The sequence below is a fragment of the Python bivittatus genome, unplaced genomic scaffold, assembly GCF_059951505.1.
Source record: "Python bivittatus isolate LINGU-HERP-01145 unplaced genomic scaffold, Pbiv_v1 ctg000700_np1212, whole genome shotgun sequence".
Taxonomy (NCBI): domain Eukaryota; kingdom Metazoa; phylum Chordata; class Lepidosauria; order Squamata; family Pythonidae; genus Python; species Python bivittatus.
In genome coordinates, this window is record NW_028277098.1 from 76,049,407 (window position 1) to 76,070,387 (window position 20,981).

General features: G+C 37.6%; 1 protein-coding gene across 11 annotated transcripts in view; it reads left to right on the plus strand.

Moving 5' to 3' along the window:
• RALY (RALY heterogeneous nuclear ribonucleoprotein) overlaps window positions 1–20,981 on the plus strand; it is a 248,357-nt gene that overhangs the window by 34,460 nt on the left and 192,916 nt on the right. For 8 of the 11 annotated variants that reach the window (XM_088153550.1, XM_088153555.1, XM_088153553.1 and 5 more), the window contains exon 2: window positions 10,063–10,157. The exons of the other annotated variants lie outside the window; for them this stretch is intronic. The gene's annotated coding sequence lies outside the window, so the exon portion shown is untranslated. The remainder of the gene's footprint in view (window positions 1–10,062; window positions 10,158–20,981) is intronic. 11 annotated transcript variants of the gene reach the window in all.

Genomic DNA, 20,981 nt, shown 5'->3' on the forward strand with positions numbered 1-20,981 from the left:
TTTTCAGGCATGGGCAAGTTGGTGTACTAATACTTTAGTTTGGCCTATTGCGTTCTTAAACCAGATGAGTGATTGCAAAAGGAATTTGAATTGTGTAAGATTGCAAATGGCAGTGCAGTGAAACCATGATTTAAAGGACTAATGGGGGAAAGTGTTGTCCTGAAAAGCCAATGGTCCATTTAACTGAGGGTTTACTTAACCCCTAGGAACAACAGGTAAAGGAAGGCTGGCCCATGCCATCTCTTCTTTCTCCTTCTCCCCTCAGCAACTCCCAGCACAATCTGGAGGTTCTGTGGCTGGCAGAGTGTGTATGTAACAGTTGAAGAATCTTGAAGAGGAGCCACTGGGAGAAATGCATGGGTAAAGAATGAGGTGTATGCCTAGCAAATATATACTGAACATGACTTTAAATTACTTTCTTGGCCATCCTGACCTAATGAATATCTTAATAAAACTCTAGTGTCAACCTTCTCTGCATCTAAATGCCACCCTTGGTGACATCTAAAATCTATTTTCTCCCAGACAGCATCATATGGCAGCTCTGCTCATACTACAGTCAGGGAAATAATTTCAGTTTCTGTACACAAGGCTTACTTATTTATTAAATGAAGCTTTCTGGCTTCTGATTCTGGTACATTTCTGGAGTATATAGTAATTAGTGGGAAAGCTTTTTGTTGTTCTTGTAGTAGTCCACGTTACAAAATTGTTTTCATGTAATTTCAGGTCACATTAGATGAGTTTTTTAAAGTGGTTATTAAAGATCTCAGCAGGTCACAATTCTTCGTGCATATACAGTCCATGACAGCCTTCTGCTGTTATGTGGTATTTCTCTGATTTTACTACTTAATTCATTTTCTTTAATGTCTTCAGTGCTCTTGAACTGGGCTAATCCATTCACCCAAGGCCTTTAGATGATACCCTGAAGCTAATGGGAAGTGCCTCACTGACTGTTATGAACTTTCCTGTAGATTAGATTTCTACATATCTGGACTGCAGACATCCAGTTGACTGCCAGATGGCAGCAAAGAGATATTCTGTATCTCTTTGCTGCCATCTATTGGTCCCCTGGATTTTTGCAGTCCAGATGTGGTTGTCTTTTGTATATTGTTAGGCTTTTGCCAATGCCCACACCTTCAAAAGGGGCAAACTGTTAACAACTGTAAACAACTTTGCTGTTCCTCTCCTGTCTTCTCCTCCTGTCTGTAGCTACTTGTTCACTTTCCCTCTTATTAAGCAAGTAATAAATAGTAACAGTCTCTACTCACCTATTTTTCTGCCTCCAATGATGATGGCAACAAAAAAGAGGAAGGGGAATGACTGAGGCATTATGTCCAAAAGAATTACAATGTGTACTGGTTGCCTGTTTTAAATGGCTTTTCATATAGTTCCAGCCTGTATGTCTATTGTTTCTCTTCATTGGACAATCCTGGTTCTAGTATTATGAGAGGGAAAAAAACCCTCTTTATTTCTCACATATCACATCTATTCACAGAACGACATGAAAGAGAATACTGGGTAGGTTACAGGTCTGAGTCAGAATATCTGAAGAAGGTTCTTGTGCCATATGGTCTGTGTCCCTACTGAGATTTACATTAGAAGCTTTCCTGCTTGCCCCAACATCTCTAGAAATATGCTTAGTTGGACCAAGCAGAGAGTTGTCTGAATCCTCTCTTGGGGGAAGTTTTTTTGTACATTTAGCCAATACATGGAGATAGGTTTGTGAAGAGGGCTAGTATGAGAAAAGAGTTTGTGTATAAGACAGAAGTGTGCACGTTTTGTGTCATGATTGCTATTAGGGCTGTGTGAATCAGCCCTGATTCAATTCAAATTGGAAATTCAAGAACTGAAGAGGGAATGATTCAGTTCAGTTTTGTAACTGTGGCTACCCAGTTCTATTCAAGCCACTTTGAGATTCAAGATTCAGTTTGAAAAAAAATATTTGTCCGTAGGCTATAATGGAAAAACTTCAAAATGCCCGAAACTGGCATTTTGGGTAGAATGGGTAGAAAATAACATTCTTTAGAGAACAGTAATGCCTCTGAATTTCAATTGGATATTTTCAAAAGTTTTACTGCAATGCATTATTAAATGTCCCCCTCTGCACCCCTCTTATGGCAGAGATAGAAGAGATAAAGGAAGGACACTTACAGCAACCTCCAAATTGTCTAGCAACAAGAAGTTGGCTGAATCAATGTAGAAAGTGTCCTATCCTCAATTAAAAATACAAGCCTCCAACTTTTTTAAAAATCAGCTCTTACCTTTCCATTTGCTTTTTTAGGGTACCATGAATTTGTCCTTTGCTGTTTCTGATCACTAATTTTCAGGGGCCAGAAGGACTGACAGAGCTGGTTTGCAAGCTTGACCCATCCTAGGAAGGATTCCCTTATCATTAGCCTCCATGGGGTGCCAAGCCAGGCAGGGCATGTTGACAAAGCTTGATCTCCAATAGAAGAGCATATATGAAGCTCAGGGTTGAACTGTGGAGTCCTTGGTGCTCTCTGAGCTTGGTTACTTGTTACCTAGTCAGGTAATGAAACGTCTGCAAGCAAGCAAACAACCTCAGAGAGCACCAAGGACGCCAAAGCCTGACCTCTTCTGAGCAAGACTCAGAAGAATGAAAATGGACCGTGTTTTGGGAGTGGGGGGGACTCTGCTGCCTCTGATCACTGGCGCTGACTTATTTTATTTTATTTTATTTATTTTATTTTATTTAAAAGATTTATATGGCTGCCATCTTAGAGCAGAACTCTGGACTGACCTATTGTCATGGCACTTAAACCTGCCCTATTGTGCAGAATTTAAAAGTAAGGTCAGCCTTTAACCTATATTCAGTGTATGAACCATTTACTGAGCCCCCAGTTGTTTCAGCAGGACCAGCATGGAAGCATAGCATTCCATTAATGCAAGACAGAGCACACTAAAAGCTTGTGGCTGGCCATATGAAAGAAGCCAAGAGCTGAAATAGTGAATGAAAATCAAAATAATATTATCTTTGCACCTCAAAAGAGCACTGCTAAGTAGGAATTGAAGTTGCAACATTGTGTATTGTTCGTTAGAGTCCCAGAAATAGTGGAAAAGCCATTACATCTCAAATGTGTTTCTGAAGGCTTCATAGTGCCCGGTTTAGTTTTTTGCTTCAAAGCAGGTCCCCATTTTGATTTGCAAATTTGCTTTGATGGGGTGATTTAATTGAGATTGATTGATTGCATCAAATCACCCATTTGAAGTTTCTCACAGCCATTATGGTTATATATTTTTATCTCTAATATATTAGACACTTAAGGCCAGTTGCCAGGCATTATTACATTGATGTCTTGCTACTTGGCTTCCCATAGGAAGTCTCTGATTATACCAATGCACAGCTATTATAACTGACATTAAATGCAAAACACCATTTTGCAGCATGCCAGCTATCAAATTTGGAAAAGGCTGTCTGATCCTAACAATTAAACCCAAATTTAATTAGGTATCAATTAGCAAATATTCTGGAAACATTTCCTTTCCAAGAATTATTTGGAAAATATTCAGCATAAACATTCAAAACAGACATTATTCAGGATATCAAAGAAAAAGCCCAAGAATAGTTCACAAGATCTCATTTCATCAGTATTTTGAAACTTGCTTAGTTGCAGTTTAACTGTAAAATTATTGCATACACACTGTGGTTGTTTTTAGCATGCACTTTGAAATGTAATATATTGGTTACTTTTATTGTGAACAGCTGCAGTTCTCTCATTCTTTGGAATTTCTAGAAATTGGCAAGTATTTGTAATTCTTGGTGGTTACCCTTTTGTAGCTATAATTGGTAAGAGGATAAAATGTTGACATTTAACAACAGTTGGGAACTACAAGGTGAACATACTGAATTCAAAGCAGCTGTTGGAAGACCCAACTTAGCTTCAGCAACTATCTTGGAGAAACAGATTATCAGTTGAATATCCTCTTTAATTAGTCAATTAAATTTAATGAAGGCCTGAAAAGTCAGAATGGCAGAACTAATATTGAACAGAATCAATGCAAAATATTAAGAGTTACTATTAATTATAATTAACACAATAATTTTAAACAAAATTCATATTCTGGATTAGCAACAGTACATCTGTCCTCAAGAACAAGCCATAGAACATAGAAACTGTTTAATAATGGCATTAGTTCATTTCATCCAATACTGTCCGACACTGTCTGGCAGCACTGCTCCAGGGAGAAACTCTTCCAGACCTCTATAGAGATGGTTGAAGATTGAATTTGTGAACTTTGGCATACAAAATTGTGTTTTAATACTGAGCCATTGCTCTCAAAAATCTTGAAATGAGTGAGCAAATTAGATATAAAGCAAGAAGGAGAGAAAAGAAAGGTTGCTTTTGTGTAGAAAAATAATCCTATCAAAAGCTTCTGGAAGTGTTGTTATCAGTAGCTAAGAAATAGCATAGTGGAATTAAATAGCAGTTACTATACTTATTATGCCAGCTAAGGCAAATTGTGGTTAAGATCTTTTTTATGGAAGAGAATAGATGCAACCATACCTGGTTCCTCTCTGTTCTTCTTTAGTGCTACTTTGATAGAACTGAACTCATTAAGAGTATGCCAACAAAAGTAAGGTTTTTGTTTCTCCGAAATTCTCTTTCTCTCTGGAGCTGAGTATGTATTTATTTATTTTAAAATATTTGTAGGCTGCCCAAATCCCTTGAGACTCAGGATGGTGAACAACAAAAGATATTTATGTTAGTAATGTGCTGGAAAGAAATTGCTTTTGATTTTTGTTTTTAAATAAGAAGAAATTTTATGTGAAATTCTCATCAGTAAGTTATATTATTTCTGCAGTGATCATGACTTTAAAAGGCCCAAAGGGTATGTGTGAGTGTTCTGCCTTTCACTGATAATCTGCAGCCTGGTTCTCATGCTTTAATTCAATCCCAAGCAAGCCTTCAGGAAGGAATTCCTTCCATAGTGATTTTTTCAGACTAGAAAGCTATACAGTGATAGAGCAATATCTAACAGAAAATATAATCCTTACTCAAAACACCATCAAATGAAATTCAAAGAATTCTAACAGCCTATGAATGAAGGAGAAAAATAGAAGCCTCTTCTCAGAGCAATAAATATTGCATTTAAGGTAGGGGAACGCATCCCTACCACAAGGAGACAATAGCACTTCCTTTAACCTTGGGGTCAGTCCTGAACAATTTATTGGGCCAGGAGAGGCAAGTGATGAATAAGCAGGTGAGAGTTGCTTATCTCTTCACATATCCTGCCCACATCCTTGAGATCTATAAGCTGAAAAAAATCAAAATCCCACCACTGAGAATACATCAGTGTTGCCTGTTCTAACACTGCAGTCCAGTCAAGGGAATACTAATCTTATGTTATCATTCTGCATAATAAATAATGTGTCAAAATCAGTCCTGAAATGTTTATTGCCCTGGGAAGAGGCCTCTGCATGAGTTCCTGGGCTGTTCTGTTCAGATATGATTTATCAGAGAGGAAGACTGGGTGCTCTGCTTTTTTATTATTAATTACCATATATTTTACAAACTGAAAAAGTGCCTTATCACAACTGAATTCTCCATACTTATATTCTGCTGCCAATTTTGAGTTTGAAATAACCGCAGATGTTGTAGAGCATGTGGCATTGTGGTTGTGTTATATCGTGTTTTTATATAAGCATGTTAAAATATCAGTTCTAATGAGAGTCAGTGTAGGCTCATTATACCTAAGTGCTTTAAGACTAAGCAGCTGATAACTCATTTTAGATGAGTCATAAAGGCTTATGAATCTGTCCTGGTTTATTTCCTGTTGGTATATTTTAATCAAAATAGCAGCTACTTACGGTAGGTTTAAAATTCAGGACTGCTGTGACTTCTTCCTTTGATAAACCATCAAGCTTTTCAGAACTCAGAAGTCTACACTACTGTGATGTTAATCAGTGGAAGGAAGGAACGAAGGAAGGGAGGGAGGGAGGGAGGGAGGAAGGGAAAGAGAGAGAGAGAGAGAGAGAAAGAAAGGAAAGAAGGAAGGAAGGAAGGAAGGAAGGAAGGAAGGAAGGAAGGAAGAAAGAAAGAAAGAAAGAAAGAAAGAAAGAAAGAAAGAAAGAAAGAAAGAAAGAAAGAAAGAAAACACATATTTTAAAAGATAAATAATAGAAAACTAAATTAATGCATAATTACAAGGCTCTAATTCTCCCTCCAGAGCAATGTTTCTCAACCTTAGCCTTTTTAAGATGTGTGGACTTCAACTCCCAGAATTCCCCAGCCAGCATGCTGGGAGTTGAAGTCCACACATCTTAAATGGTCAAAGTTGAGAAACATTGCTTCATAGAAGGAATGACCCTGATATGAACAGTGTGATTGGTATGTGGGAAGGTGTTGCCCTCCTTTCCCTTCTTCCATGTTTTCCAGCCTGCAGATAATTAAAGCAATTATAATTTCATAGAGATTTGATCTGCCACTGATTTTTTTTGGTGATAATTCAATTAAAGACTTGCTTTCTCCAGGGCACAAAAGGATAGGCAATGAAGTGCATAAATCCATAGTACTGTCCACAGGTGCACTTGAAAGGTTGGCAAAAGGGCACCAAATATTCTCTCCAGAAAACCATCTTCTGCTGACTTTATGATTGGCATGCCAGGTGTTCTAGTACTTAATTAGAAATTGATCAGTATGGGCCTATCACCAGAATAACTTGGTGGCAAAGCGTATGCAGAACCTCAGCTACTTAATAGCCGGTATTTTCATCACTGGAGAGAGAATGGGTGGAGAAGATGCTACTGCAACAGTGCATCCTGAATTCCATCACTATGAAAAAGCACGGAAATGCCTGTCATCCAAACCATCATCTTTTATTTTCTGCCCTTAGTTCAAATTAATCAGAGAAATGACAACAACAACAAAATGTAGTGTAACAGCAGATAGGGTCTGTGCCAGGTTAGCAATGGGACAAGATTTACATTATATTTTTCACATTGTAAATTGAGGCACTAGAGGCAAAACAAGACCCCAGTGGTGCAAAGTAGCAGAAAGACATCTTAATCCATCGCAAATTTTGAGGAGTGTCAAAATTTTCTTGGTATCCCAGCCTTGCCTGAGGTGGTGTGTCAAATGTGATTGTGTCAGCTCTCGCTGGATCCCTCCCTTAGTTCTGGTGTCATAAATCTTTTCTTTACCTGAGCTTCAAAGCTGCAAAAAGTCAGCTACACTGAAGGTGCTTTTCCTTGTGAATCTCTAACATTCTTGATGCTGTGAAGAGAAATGGTTTGGCAACTTATCTAGCTCAGCTTGGCAATTTCTTTTCCAGGGCTCATTCTAAAGAATCCTTGGCATGACTGAATGACTTTTTCTTTGTTTTAATAATGAGAAAAAAATTGCAAACTTTATCAGGGTTATTAAACCAAATTAGGAGGTTATCTCAAAGTGCAGATAGACAATGTGGAGTGATGGTAAAATACTGGAGCTTCTATGCAAGCCCTCCTAGTGATGGGAAGTGTTTGCTGGTGCTTAATAGAATCCAAAACCAATAGATTCAATGGCTGATCTATTGGTTTTGGATGGGGAATAGATCGAGAATATCTGGTCCTTTGCCTCAAGTAGCAAAATGAGTGCTCCTGTCTGAACTAGCTTTGCACTTGTTTGATTTTTTCTCCTTTTTTGCTGAATAATCTTTTCAATGTGGTTTCCTTTTTCCCCCCTGTACAGATTCCTTTTCCTTATACTTTATTCTTGATAATTTCATATTCTGCCATCCTGAGAACTGTATTTTTTAAGCAGTATGTCTATGCCCAATAAATATCCGCAGTCCAAAACAAGTTATCTTGCATTTTATAGAGCCCCTTAAGGCGCCTCTCAGATTTATTCTTCAAAGGAGTTGTTAAAACTGAAACTAGTAGATATGATAGCATGGTAAAATCTATAAATCCACAAATGTTTACCCTACATTTAATAAATTGCCTTTGGGTTTTGTTTTGTTTTTTTGGAGTAACAGGGATGAAGAGAGAGAGAGAGAATGAATGAATGAATGAATGAATGAATGAATGAATGAATGAATGAATGAATGAATGAATGGTTCCAGACTAAATGTTAGGTGTCTATTCCCTAATCAGTTTTAAATAATACTAATGTCCCTCCAGCATCTCATCTAAACAGAAGAGACGGTCCAGCCTGAGACCTTTTACTATCTGACGTGAAAACCAAAATGGCACATCTCCGCTTTCACAACTTCTCAGGGTAACCACACTAGGGCAGTTGAAGATAGCTTATATTTGGAAATGAATGGTAGATTCTATGAAACTTACTACTATGTATATCTCAGTATCAATTGCCTCCTTCTACTTAATGGTAGGGCTAGCCCTACAGAAATACAGCCAGAAATATAAGGTCCCTAGATAATAATGCATATGTGGCACAGCAGCAAAGGGAACTCTGGTATTCTGAGTTCCCTCCAATTAATGTTCAGAGGAGGTCTAGTATCAGTGAAAGTCCCATAAATGTTGGGAACAATGCTTAATTTCAGTGCTTGCAGGTCCCTGTTCTGCCCCAGTGATATGCATTAAAGCTACAGATGTCCAAATTAATTGTTGAAGACAGAGACTCTCAAAAACTCATCAGATGTTTTGTAAAGTAGCCCAATATTTTTAAAAGAATAACAATTTAGAATCAGACACAGGATAAATACACCTGTCCATAATTTATGACAGCTCCAGAAAATAGAAGTGATGTTTTTATAAAAGCAGGCCCAGAATTACTTGTAGGTTGCACAACCTCTAGTGGGGGAACTAGCAAAAATTAGATTCCACATTATAGGATCTGATAGGGAAGATAAAGAGTAGATCTAGGAAGTCTTTTTTTTTTCTTGGTGGCAAGCTAACAGTGGGTCTAAATTTTGTCTGTGGATTTAATTGTGAAAGGAATCCTGTTTAAGTTTCATTGGGACTTTGTAGGGCACAGGTATTAAGAGTGGCCCTTGGGATAGCTACCTAGATACTCAAGACAAGTGTTATTACAGCTTAGAAGCTTTGGCTATCAAACTTGCTAAACAAATGGTACTTCTCTTTGCTCCTGGGGGGGATCTCTGTCAAATGGGAGCCTAAAATCCTTTGTTAGAGGAAATCATGCCGAAGTCAGCTGGTGGTGGACGTATTCTAACAAGCAGCTCCAGCTGAGCGCTTCCATGATTGAAATGCATTCAGCCTTCAGCAGTCATGAATGTTCTCCCCTGGCAATAATTCAGCTAATGGACAGTGAGATAAAACTCAGCAGATTCCTGCCAGGGCAGCAGGGTTAAGTGTCCCAAGCTGGCAGTAATATAAAGCTTGAGTCCGTACCCAGGGCAGGACAGTTGGCTGTTTATGGGGCTATAGTAATAAGCTGCTTAAGTCTCCAAAGGCATTTTTGGCACCTAATTCAGTAAGCTGAAATAAAGGACAAGTGACAGAGAAAAAGGAGAAGGAAAAATAGCCCAAAGGAATCTGATATTTATGTCTGTGTGGAGACAGAGAGAGGGGTGCGATTAAAACCACAAAAATGTAGGGGCCCAAACTGCAAAAAAAATAGAGATAATAAACTAAGTTTTTAGGATCAGGCATGCCACTCTGTTCTCATTCAAGAGTATTAACAGTGAGATACCGGAGTTTACTGAAACTGGCACGAAGCTGCACAATTTGCCTCCTTTTAATTTACCGTTATTCTTTCCATTGTCTTTTTATTAATGGTTATACCAAAGGCCTGTTTTTCTTTGCTGTTCTAATAAGGTCTACATTTGATCTCTTTCCCTGTATTAGTAAAAAGGAGAGCCTACATACACTCGAGTACTCTGCCCCTTTTCTTCTCCTAACGTAAACAGCACCCATACAGAAACAGGCAATAAAAATTCAGCAGCATGAAATTGGCTGCATGTGTTAAACTTACAGTATAACCAAATTAATTTCTTGAAGGTGCATGTAGAATTTGCTTGGACTGCCTTTACACCACTGAGTAGCATTTAACGATAAGATAGAAAAGTGGACATTTATGCCACTAGGCCCTTCTGAAGTGTTTTATTATCCAGTTGAAAGACTTCTTGTCATTTTCATAGGACTTTTCTTCTGAGATCATCTGCAAAGGGAATTGGCTATTCTGAATACATTTAACTGAATTTGGTTGTCCATACATATCAATGGTTCAGCAAAGGTATTGTCCTTTCAAAGTGCTATTTTGTCTGTTTAGTATTTAGTTCTTAAACTAGTTTGTGTGTGTATATGGGTGTGTGTGTATGTGTTCCTTTCATATACAACAAGTTGATAAGAAATTTCTGTCCGGTTGAATGTAGTGAACACAAAATCCATAATACAAACTTCATAGTGAAGCTTTGTGTGAGTGCTGTGCAGGGATAGATATAGTTACTAGTTGGTTTTTATCCCACAGCTGAATATTGTATGCGGGCTTATATTACACTGACAATTGCTCTGTCACCAGCATACCCAGCAACCATCTTTAGATGGTAGGAATGGATGAAGTGGTTCCTTACTCACCCCTAACCCATTGTAAAAGAGGCCTCCAGGATTCTTCCTGCTCCACTTTCAAAGTAAGGTTTTCCTGCCATGGTCTGTTTTGTTTGTGGCACATTATTTTCTCCTTCACCAATACTTGCACTTTGAATGCCTCCTCACCTAGGTCAGCAGTTGCAATGGTCTCTAAAATCTTCTAGCGCCAAAGTAGTTTAGTGGTTGTAATATTTACCTGGCATATAGAGGGTTGCTGATTCAAAACCTAACCCAAACATTTTTTACTTAATTTTTTTCCTTGAGCTACCTACTTTTCTTTTTAAAATAAAATAATAATTAAATAAATGACATGATTAAAAATAAATAAATAATAAATTCAACAGTGTATTATTTCACAACTTCTCCATTCACTTAATGTTTTACTTAAGATAAAAGGGTTTCAACCTAGTCATTTAAGTTAAAAGGAATAAAACCATATACCACTAGACTTTTTTTTTTTAAATCACCAGTGGGAAAGTAGGTAGCTAAGGATAAGTAAAATAGTAATTAATTTTCTTAAGTCAGCTTTAGTCCAGCCAACATGACAGCTGGCCAGAAGCAGTTTAATGGTGCAGTGTGGATATGCTCTCTATGTTTGTGTGTTAAATCTCAAATTCTTCCAATATTGATGATGGAGAAATGTATTTTGGTAATATAGTATGGTAAGTTTTTTCAGAAAACAAACTGAAACTGTGTAAAACTCATCTGCACCAGTTAAATTTAATAGATGCAGTTCTTTTCAACATGGACAGGACCACTTATAAGTCAACAATTCATTCAGTTTATATCTATATATATGTGAACAGTTTTTCAAACTTTGCAGTTCAGTTTGCAACTCAAAAATGTGAAAATTATAGGAAAATTAAGAAAATTTCATGACCTAGGGATGTGTGAATAATTAGTTCTTTGACAATTCCAGTATGAGCAGACTTGCTCCATATCTCTTAGATTAATGTGCAGATCTGAACACAAATCTCTTTCATACTTTGTATTTTTCTATAATTCTTTACAGTTCTTAGCAAACAGGATAAAGTGTGTTTAAATATGCATGTGTTAAAATTAAATATGGGTTTGTATTTAAATGCAGATTAAAAACCTAGTTTACCCCAGTTTGTCTTTATCTTTCTTCTGGATAAGTGGACACTTCCTCATTTACTAAGTATGTGCATGGGGTTTGTAAAGCATTTTGCTTTGTATATATGCATTCATTTAAAAATCTAAAACAAAATTAAAGACAAGTAGCACAAGACTGACAGATGCAAAGGAAACTGTTTATCAGTGTGATGTCCATGGATACCACATTACCCACACATTACACATATATTCTTGATCAAGACTATATATGTTTATACATTTTAGAACTATTTTGGATCATTAACTAAAACAGCATATTTTATGGACAGTGTTTTAAACATACGAGTATATATTTTTCCCATTTAGAGCTCAGATTGCTTTTAAAATATCTGTAGGAACTTGTTTAGCTGTATACTTATTTATTATGACCCATCTCATGTAGGCCTTTTCAATAAGAGTACAAAACATAAACCAAAGATTCTCCAAGGTATTTGTGTATATGGCTCTAAAACAGACCATGAAATGTTTGAAATAGCAACGTGGTAGGCCTTTAGAAAATTAATCAAAACTGACTTCATTCCCCAATAGGTTGCAAATGTACCTGGGAAAATAATTTGAATCATATGATTTAGCTGAGTCAAGTGGGAAATGTTTTCAGTTTGGGTCTAGTTATTAGAGCACTGATCCCTCCTTGCAATAAATTAATCCATTTCATCCCCAGTACCTAAAGATGTTTTGGAATATCACGGCAAAAGGATTGCACCCCCACACTGAAATTGCTACTACATTCCCAAATATGTTTGTATTTCCATGGTCTAAGATTAGTTGACCAGCAAGAATAAATGTCCTAAATAATTGGGAGCTATTTACAACCTTGATTTAGCTCAGAATAAAGGCTAGATGGTTACAATCTATCTTGAATTTCACCTCTGCAAATTCCACTGAAATTAATAGATGCTGAGCAGAGCAAGAGAATAAATAGCTTTTCCAGTCTGATGCTTCCAGGTCTTAGAAAAACAACTTTCAGAATAGTTTGAATAATAGCTGGGAATTCTAGGAAATGTAGTCTCCATACATTTGAAGGGCATTCTTTGAAAGAGTCTTAGCATAAAGCAATTTTTATTTTTATTATTATTATTATTATTACTATTATTATTATTATTATTATTATTATTATTTACTATCCTATTATACTCTTAAAGAGATCTGAACTGTAATATAAACTCTTTGAGAGCTCATGGTTACCTAAGGACATGTACATGGGACAGGGTATGTTGAAAGTTCTCCTGAAGAAGCAGTGACTTGAGAAATTAAGGTACCTAGTTTTCAAGCAGTAGCCTTCACTGAATTCAAAAGGACGTAAAGAATTACAGTCTTAGACATATAGCAAGGGTGGGGATGGGAGGAGGTTATAATGTAATTCTGTACATATAAGGGAACACATTTGTGAATTCTATGAAGTTTACACACGGCTTTTGATATGCAAAAGAGTGGCATTCTTTGCCTAGTACTTGGATGTGGGGGTGGGGGGTGGGGGAAAGGGTCCCTTTGAGTCAGTCTTGACTCCTGGCAACTGCCTGGACTAGTCCCTGAAGTTTTCTTGGTAACATTTTTGGAAGCTGGCTTTATGCCTAATGCAGTACTAGAACTCATAGGAACTCATAGTACTAGAACTCATAGAACTCATAGGAGTTCACAGGATATACTTCTAAAATGCAACAGTGGCCAGAGACTCAGGAAATTCCAGGCAACCTGCACTTTCCCCTGGCTTCTCCTTATCATTTCACCTTCAGCTTCCTCTGAGTGAAAGCCAGCCTAGACTCATTCCTGATTGGTAGTTCGCATCGGGGTTTTGTTTTGCTCTCAAGCATCCCAGAGGCTGCTGTGAAGAATACTGTATATTTGTGTACTTCCTTATTTCTTTATTTACTGGTACCACCACAATGAGACATCTGTAAACCACTCATGACTCAAGTCCTAAAACAGTAAAACTGATAAAACCACACCATAACATTCATTAAAACAATGAATGCAAAATTAAGATAATGCACTACCAATCAAAAAGCGGGCAGAGAGCAGATCAGAAGAGCTATATTTTAGCTGGTTTTTGAAAGTGGACTAAAATACAGCCAATCAGATCTGGATCGGGGGAGGGGGGGGACTTTGTTCCAGAGGGTTTGGGTTGTATGGAGAAACACTGCTTTGGATCTTCTACACTTCACCTCCTGGACTGGACTAGGGTACCTGAAGCATCTGCACATGAGCTAATCAGACTAGCTAGAGACAGGACGTCCTGTAGGTATCTTGGGTCCCTATTTTGCAGGGGTTTATAGGTTAAAACCAGCACCTTGAACTGAACTTAGAAACCGACTGAAAGCCAACGAAGCAACCGGAGTATAAGTGTTATGCTGCTGAACTGGCTCATACCAGTCAGCGTGCAGGAAGCTGCATTCTGCACTAACAGTTTCTGGGTAGTCTTCAAGGGTAGCCCCAGGTACAGCACATTGCAATAGTCCAATCTAGAGATTACAAGGGCATTTATTTATTTATTTATTTATTTATCTATCAACAATGTGATTCTGGGTGGTGGACAACAACAAAAAAATAAACCATAAAAGAACCACATAACATTAAAACATACACAATATATCAATATGAATATGAAATACAGAATATAAAATGGTCACCAGCACCCTAATAAAAACAAGTAAAAGGGGACTTCACTCAACTGGCCCCAAATGCCTGGGGAAAAAGCCAGGTCTTAACAGGTAGGTTCTAAAAACCGCTGCAACTGATATGCCAACCGGAGCTGGGCAAAGGCACCTTGGCTATAATTTCAACCTATTGGTCCAGGTGGAGTGGTGAATCCAGGAGCATCCTCCAAGTTGTGGACCTGCTCATTAAGGAAGAATGCCCCCCTCCCTCCAAAGCCAGTGGTAGAGCCACTCAACTACCATGTGGTTTCTGAACAAAATGCCACTCCATCTTTTTGGGATTCAGCTTCAATTTGTTTTGGCCCATCCAGACCTATATAGCCTTCAGATATCAAGTAAGGACCTTTCCTGTCTGGTTCTAGGTGGAAATGCATAACTAGGTATCATCAGCGTATGGATGATACCTCATTTCAAACTGACAGATAATTTCCCTCAATGGCTCCATCAATGTTAATCAGCAATGGAGAGAGAATCAGGTCCCATTTAAAAAGGGCCAATAGTTCAACCATTCATTCCCCACTACTACTGACTTGTACTGCCCGCTCAGGAAATAGCAGAAACACTGTAGTACAACTCAGAACTGTTGTAGATGGCCCAGAAGGATATAATGATTGTTGGTAGTAAAAGCATTTGAAAGATCTAATAGAACAAGGAGAACTGCACTCCCACTATCCAAGTCCTGGTAGAGGTCACCCACAAAAATGACCAATGTTTTTTCTGTCACACACTCAGGTCTGAATCCTAAATGATAGGGTTGAGATAATCAGCTTCATCCGGGATCCTTTGCAGCTGAAGTCTCATCATTCTGTCAAAGATCTTTCATAAAAAGGAAGATTAAAGCTTATGCAGAAGTTGTCTAACACTGTGGGGATGAGAGATAACCTGTTTAAAAGATGGCATATCACTGTTTCCTGAAAGGCAGCAGGTATCACTCCATCTCTCAGAGTGACATTTGCCACCTTCCATTCTCTCTCCTGAACTTCACAAGATGTTACCATCCAACTCCAAGTGAATATAAGCAACTTGATCAGAAAATGCTACAACTGCCACAGATCAGAGAAAAAAATGGCTTGAGAGAGGATGCTTAACCCATTCATCCCATGCCAATTTAAATGTATTAGTAACTCCACATGGAAAGCAAACTGTATAGAGATAAGATCTATCTTGGTCTTCATAGAAGCTATTTCTCCACAGAGCTAGGGTCCTCCAGTGTTGTGGAAAAAAACTCCCAGCATCTCTCACCAATGTCCATTGATTGCTAGGGTTTGTAGTCTATCAACATTTAGGGAGCCATAGGGTCCCCACCACTGTGAGATAAATGGACAATACTGACATATTCTGTACTGGGACAGTGATGACGATGAAGGGAAATTCAAGCCCTTCATTCTATAGGGAGTCTTAGGCAGATAGCACAGCCATCTGCTGGTTGGCTTCTGATGCTGAATCATTTATTGGTCTGTCTGCAAAGTAATGGTGGCTGCTGAAATGTGACTTGTAGCCAATTTTCCTTTTGCAATAAAAAGGGGCTATATCAATGAACTGGATAATTGTTTCTTAATTCCCAGGAATACTTTTAAAAGGAGAACAAGCTTCTTTTCAGGAAGAGGATTAAGTGAGGACACACATAATTAGAGATTGCTAATACGTGATGCTGGGATACTAAAAACAAAAAAGGACTGTGATAAGCTCTCACAGAATATTTCCAGACTGGGAGAGTGGGAATTAAGCTTCAAGTGTGGCTCAGTGTAATTAACAATAAGGAAAAGCGCACTGGTACAAAAAAATTGTAATTTTACATATATAATGGTGGAGTTTGAGCTGGTGTTTTTGATGAGAAATAAGTTCTTGGGCTGGTGGCAGATTGTAAAAGCTGGTTCCTCTGATGATGGCAAATGCCTACTTCAATACCCTGGAATAGGATTAATAAGAGAGCTGCCACTTTTATAATGCAACCACACCTACAAACAAAATAGTGTTTTCATTTCTGGGAACTGCATATGAAAAAGTATATTATTTATAAAAATTATTTATTTATTAAAATGTTTATTTATTAAAATTATTAAAATTATTTTTATTTATTAAATTTATTTTTTATTTATTTAAAATTATTTATTTATTAAAAGTATGTTATTTATTAAAAAGTATACACACACCCCCAAATGAAATCTAGACTATGAGGGAAGACTGCAAAGTTTGGGGCTTGGGGGTTAAAAGAAAAGACCGGTAAAAGAGAATGCTTAGTTAGGTAGCATCACCTAGCTAACCTTGTCTGATCTCAGCAGTCAAGCAAAGTTAGTCCTGGTTAGAACTTGGACAGAAAACCATCTGGGAACTCCAGGCTACAGCCTAGATGGATAAGTTTAAAAAAATCCAGAAAAAGGCCATAGCAAACCTCTATTGTTGTTAAGAAAACTGCATGGATATGTCCATAATGATGCTTGACTTGAGGATAGACTTTACTTTTTTTAATGGAGAACATGATGGACATATATAGTATAGAGAATGACTTTTTTCCATCTCTCATGATATTGGAATCCAGCACCTTTCAGTCAAAGTGAATTGGTCTCCAGTTTGTTATTAGAAGAGACATAATGTACAGTATTGATTACTATTGTTTAAGCCTTATGGGGGCTGGGTCAAAAATGCCTGACAGACTACTGTATCTTCTTTTATATGTTTCCACTTCCCCTACTTTTGGGTCAAAAGTAATATATCGTTTGAGGCAAATAATATATAGTTGCTGCAAGCTTGTCTCATGGTTACACCTCTTTGCCTAGGTTTTTAATTGTTAATCATTTTAAGTCATTTTTATTGTTCTTGGTTTTAAATTATTCTTTACAATCATAAAATATAATTTTATCTTCCATTAAAGATAAAGAATTACCTTGGAAGAAGGAGGAGGAGGAGGAGGAGGAGGAGGAGGAGGAGGAGGAGGAGGAGGAGGAGGAGGAGATGATGAGGACAGAACTGAGGAAATGTACATTCACTGTGGAATCCAGACTCACAAAATGCAAAATGCAGTGTCCACTGTCTTGGACACCTTCAGAAAAGGCAATTTGAAAAATCCATGGAAAATAAAACATTAAAATTTCCTTGCTCTCCTCCTAATTTGCAACCAGCCATTGATGGCTATGTTGGTCCCTTCATAAATTAGATAGGAAGAGACCCTTTTCTAGGTTTTTCTTTGGAAAGAAAATTCTATAAAAAGCAGACAGTAACATCAGCAATGTTAAGTTGGAGAACTGGTGGTTCTCCACAAGTGGTTGCATCCCAAATCTTATCCTATTAGCCAGCACAGCCAATGGTCAAGGATAATAGTTCCACAACATTGTAAGACAAGTTCCCCGCCAGCTCTGTAGCAATGTAAGAGATGCAAGTCCCAGGGCTTATAATCCCCAAAAGTCTTGGATCTCACCTCAACCCCCCCCAAAAGTTGTTGCCAAATTCAGTTAACATGACAGGAAGCACTCAAAACTTGAGGCAATGTCCTCTTACTTGAATATAATCAGTTTAATTCTAACTTTTAGAGTGTAGCCCCTGACATGTCAGTCAAAAGACAAGAATGATCCTCACCCCTGATGATGTTGCCCATCCCTGCAGCAAGGCAAAAAAACCATGTTTTTCCATGGGAAACAGGTGCATTGAACAATTTGGATTTAACTGCCTATACAATATTAACAGATCACCCTGTGACAGCCATGGGATATCTGATTTGCAATTCTGCTACAAAGGTTGCCTGAATGTAAATCAAGCCTCTAGAAGACTTTTGGCTGCTACTACTCTGTCAGAGAAAGAAAGATTTCAAATTTGTTTGCATATAGGAGTTGCTTTTTAATTGCTCTGGGGATAAGCACTTGTGCCTGGGTTTTTTTTTTTTTTTTGCTCCTGCTGAAAAATATACCTCTGAGACTGCACAGTTAACAGAAAAGAGCAGTGGAAATCTTTTTTTTTTTTTTTTTGTCCTGCTGCCTGAAACTCAGTCTTCTTACCTAGGCAGGATTAAGGAAGAGATTGTGAAGTCTGCCTTAGCCCCAGACTATTATGGTTCTGTTGTTTCTAAAAGAGTATTCAGGCAAAAAGAAGAAACGTAAGAATAAATATACAACAAATAAATGGGCAAGGAGGTGGGCAGGCAAACCACATGGATACAACGTATTTCAAAAAATCAAGATATCTATGAATGCAACATGAAATTGCATTCTTTTTGATGAATTATAATTCCAAGGTTCTTTTTGCATGTACTTTTTACAAATCTGGTATTCTCCTATCTTATATCTATGCTTTTTATTTCTTTCACCTAAGTCAGGGTTCCTCAACCGTAGCAACTTTAAGATGGGTGGACTTCAATTCCCAGAATTCTGGGAGTTGAAGTCCACCCATCTTAAAGTTGCTACGGTTGAGGAACCCTGACCTAAGTGATGAATTCTGCATTTGTTTTTTCTTTTTCTTTTTGCCTGTTGGAATATTAGCTGTCCTAATAGTTTTGTTCACCCTCCTACATGACTAGTATCCCCTCCATCTTTTCATCCAAGTCATTAATAAAACTATTGAAAAATACTGGATCCAGGACAGAACCCTGTAATACCCCGTTTGATATATCTCACTCTAATTTAATTAAGAACTTGTGATGAACACATTTTGAGTACAATGTTCAAGTCAGCTGTGGATCTACACAATATATACACCATCCACTACATACTTAACTACCTACTAATCAGAATATTCTGAGTATTTTGTCAAATGTTTTGCTGAAATCAAGACCTATTGCCCAAAAATATTTTAAGGAAGTTAGCCAACAAAAAAATAAAGTAAAATAAAATAAGATTAGTCTGACAGGACTTGTTACTGACAAGGCAGTGCTGACTTCTAGTAATCACTGTATTGATTTCAAGATGCTTATGGATTGATTTATTATCTGCTCTACAATCCTCCCAGATATTTCAGACTAATTGGCCTTAGTTTCCTGGGTCTGTCTTTCTTTTTTTAGCTTCTCCCAGGATCTTGTAATTCACTGACTTTCCAGAATTTCTCAGATATAATGGACAGAGGTTCAGCCAGAAAATCAGCAATTCTTTCAGTTCTCTATGATACAACCCATTGTCCTGAAGATCTGAACTCATTCAAGGGCAAAAGGTTTCCCCTGATTATGTCTCAAGCTCAAACTGTAAACTTGCACCTTTAATCAGCTCTTCACAAGTGCCCAATAGAATGTATAGTCTTTTCTCAGATAACAGTTTAATATCACTTGGCCATCTTCACTGAGCTGCTGATATACTGTTCCTGTTTTCTTTTCTTTTGAACATACCTGAAGAAACTATTTTGCTATTCTTAGCATCCTTTCCTAACATCAATTCATTAAGAGCTTTAGTTTTTCTGACCCTCTTTTTACAAATCCAGGCTATTTGTTGTCATTAAATGTTTGTTCTGCTCTTCAATTTTATGGGGACCTTAGCTGAATTTCTGTGGACTTTCATTTGGAAAATAAATTGTAGTGAACTCAGCAGGACTTAGAAGTCCTAAGCGCTGTTGGTGTACCACATAGAGTATGTGTTTAGCAGAGTCAATGGTAAGCAAAGATTTTTATTTACCAGTAATGAAAGAAAATTTGCTTTAGATATTATTTTGGAGAACAAGAGACTCTCAGAGAAAATGTCACAGTGGAATTTGGTGTTCTTGCATTTATGTGGTTGATGGAGTGACCAAGGGATGCATGTCAGTGTCCTGTCTTTCACTGCACTTCCCATAACTCTATTAAATCTCATGGGAAGGCATCATAAGGGAACTCTTTCCCTGCAGTAATTGTGCTTTCTTCATCACTGAGAGAGGGTCCTGTCCTGGAGAAACTAGGAACCAAATTATCTTTCCCATGCTGAAACCTAGAGAAGTCATCTCCCCAATTTCTGTGTCTGGAAAAATGATAGACATTTTAAAAAGGCCATTTGTATCCAACACTAAACAGAATATTAAAGGGGCTTTCCAGTGTGTGGGAGTTGAGAGAGAGAGAGAGAGAGAGAGAGAGAAAGAGAGAGAGAGAGAGAGAGAGAGAGAGAAAGAAAGAAAGAAAGAAAGAAAGAAAGAAAGAAAGAAAGAAAGAAAGAAAGAAAGAAAGAAAGAAATGTTTTAAACCAGGAATTGTGAAGAGATAGCTTCACATGAGCTGGAACTGTTTCACAAGGATAAAATGCAATTTTCCCCAAGAAATAATGTAGAATTAGCTAAAGATGACAGGAGCCCAAGTCTCTAGTTTCTAACATTTGTCTTGCAAGCCCTTGTATCCCAGCTTTCATCTTGTCTCTTCATGTTTCTTATTTACATAATTAGTGTGGTCCATTTAGCATTCAAATATGCATTATATTGTCTTTGAAAGTCTTCATGAAATGGAAATACAAACACCCCTACACAGGGTTTTGCTTTAAAACTACAGGCAGACAGAAGAAAGCAGAAAGCAGAATTATGGATTAGGCTTGATATTTACACATGAATGCAAAACTCAAAAAGACTCCAGAGCAGTGATTAAGGTGTTAGTTGGACTAGAAGTGGGAAGACCTCCATTCAAATCTCCCCTTAGCCATGGAAGTTCACTGAGTGACGTTCAGTCACTTATATTTTGTTCCTCATAAGGTGGTGGTTGTGGGCAAAACTGGTGGAGGGACTGCTGTGTTCACCACTCTGAACTCCTAGAA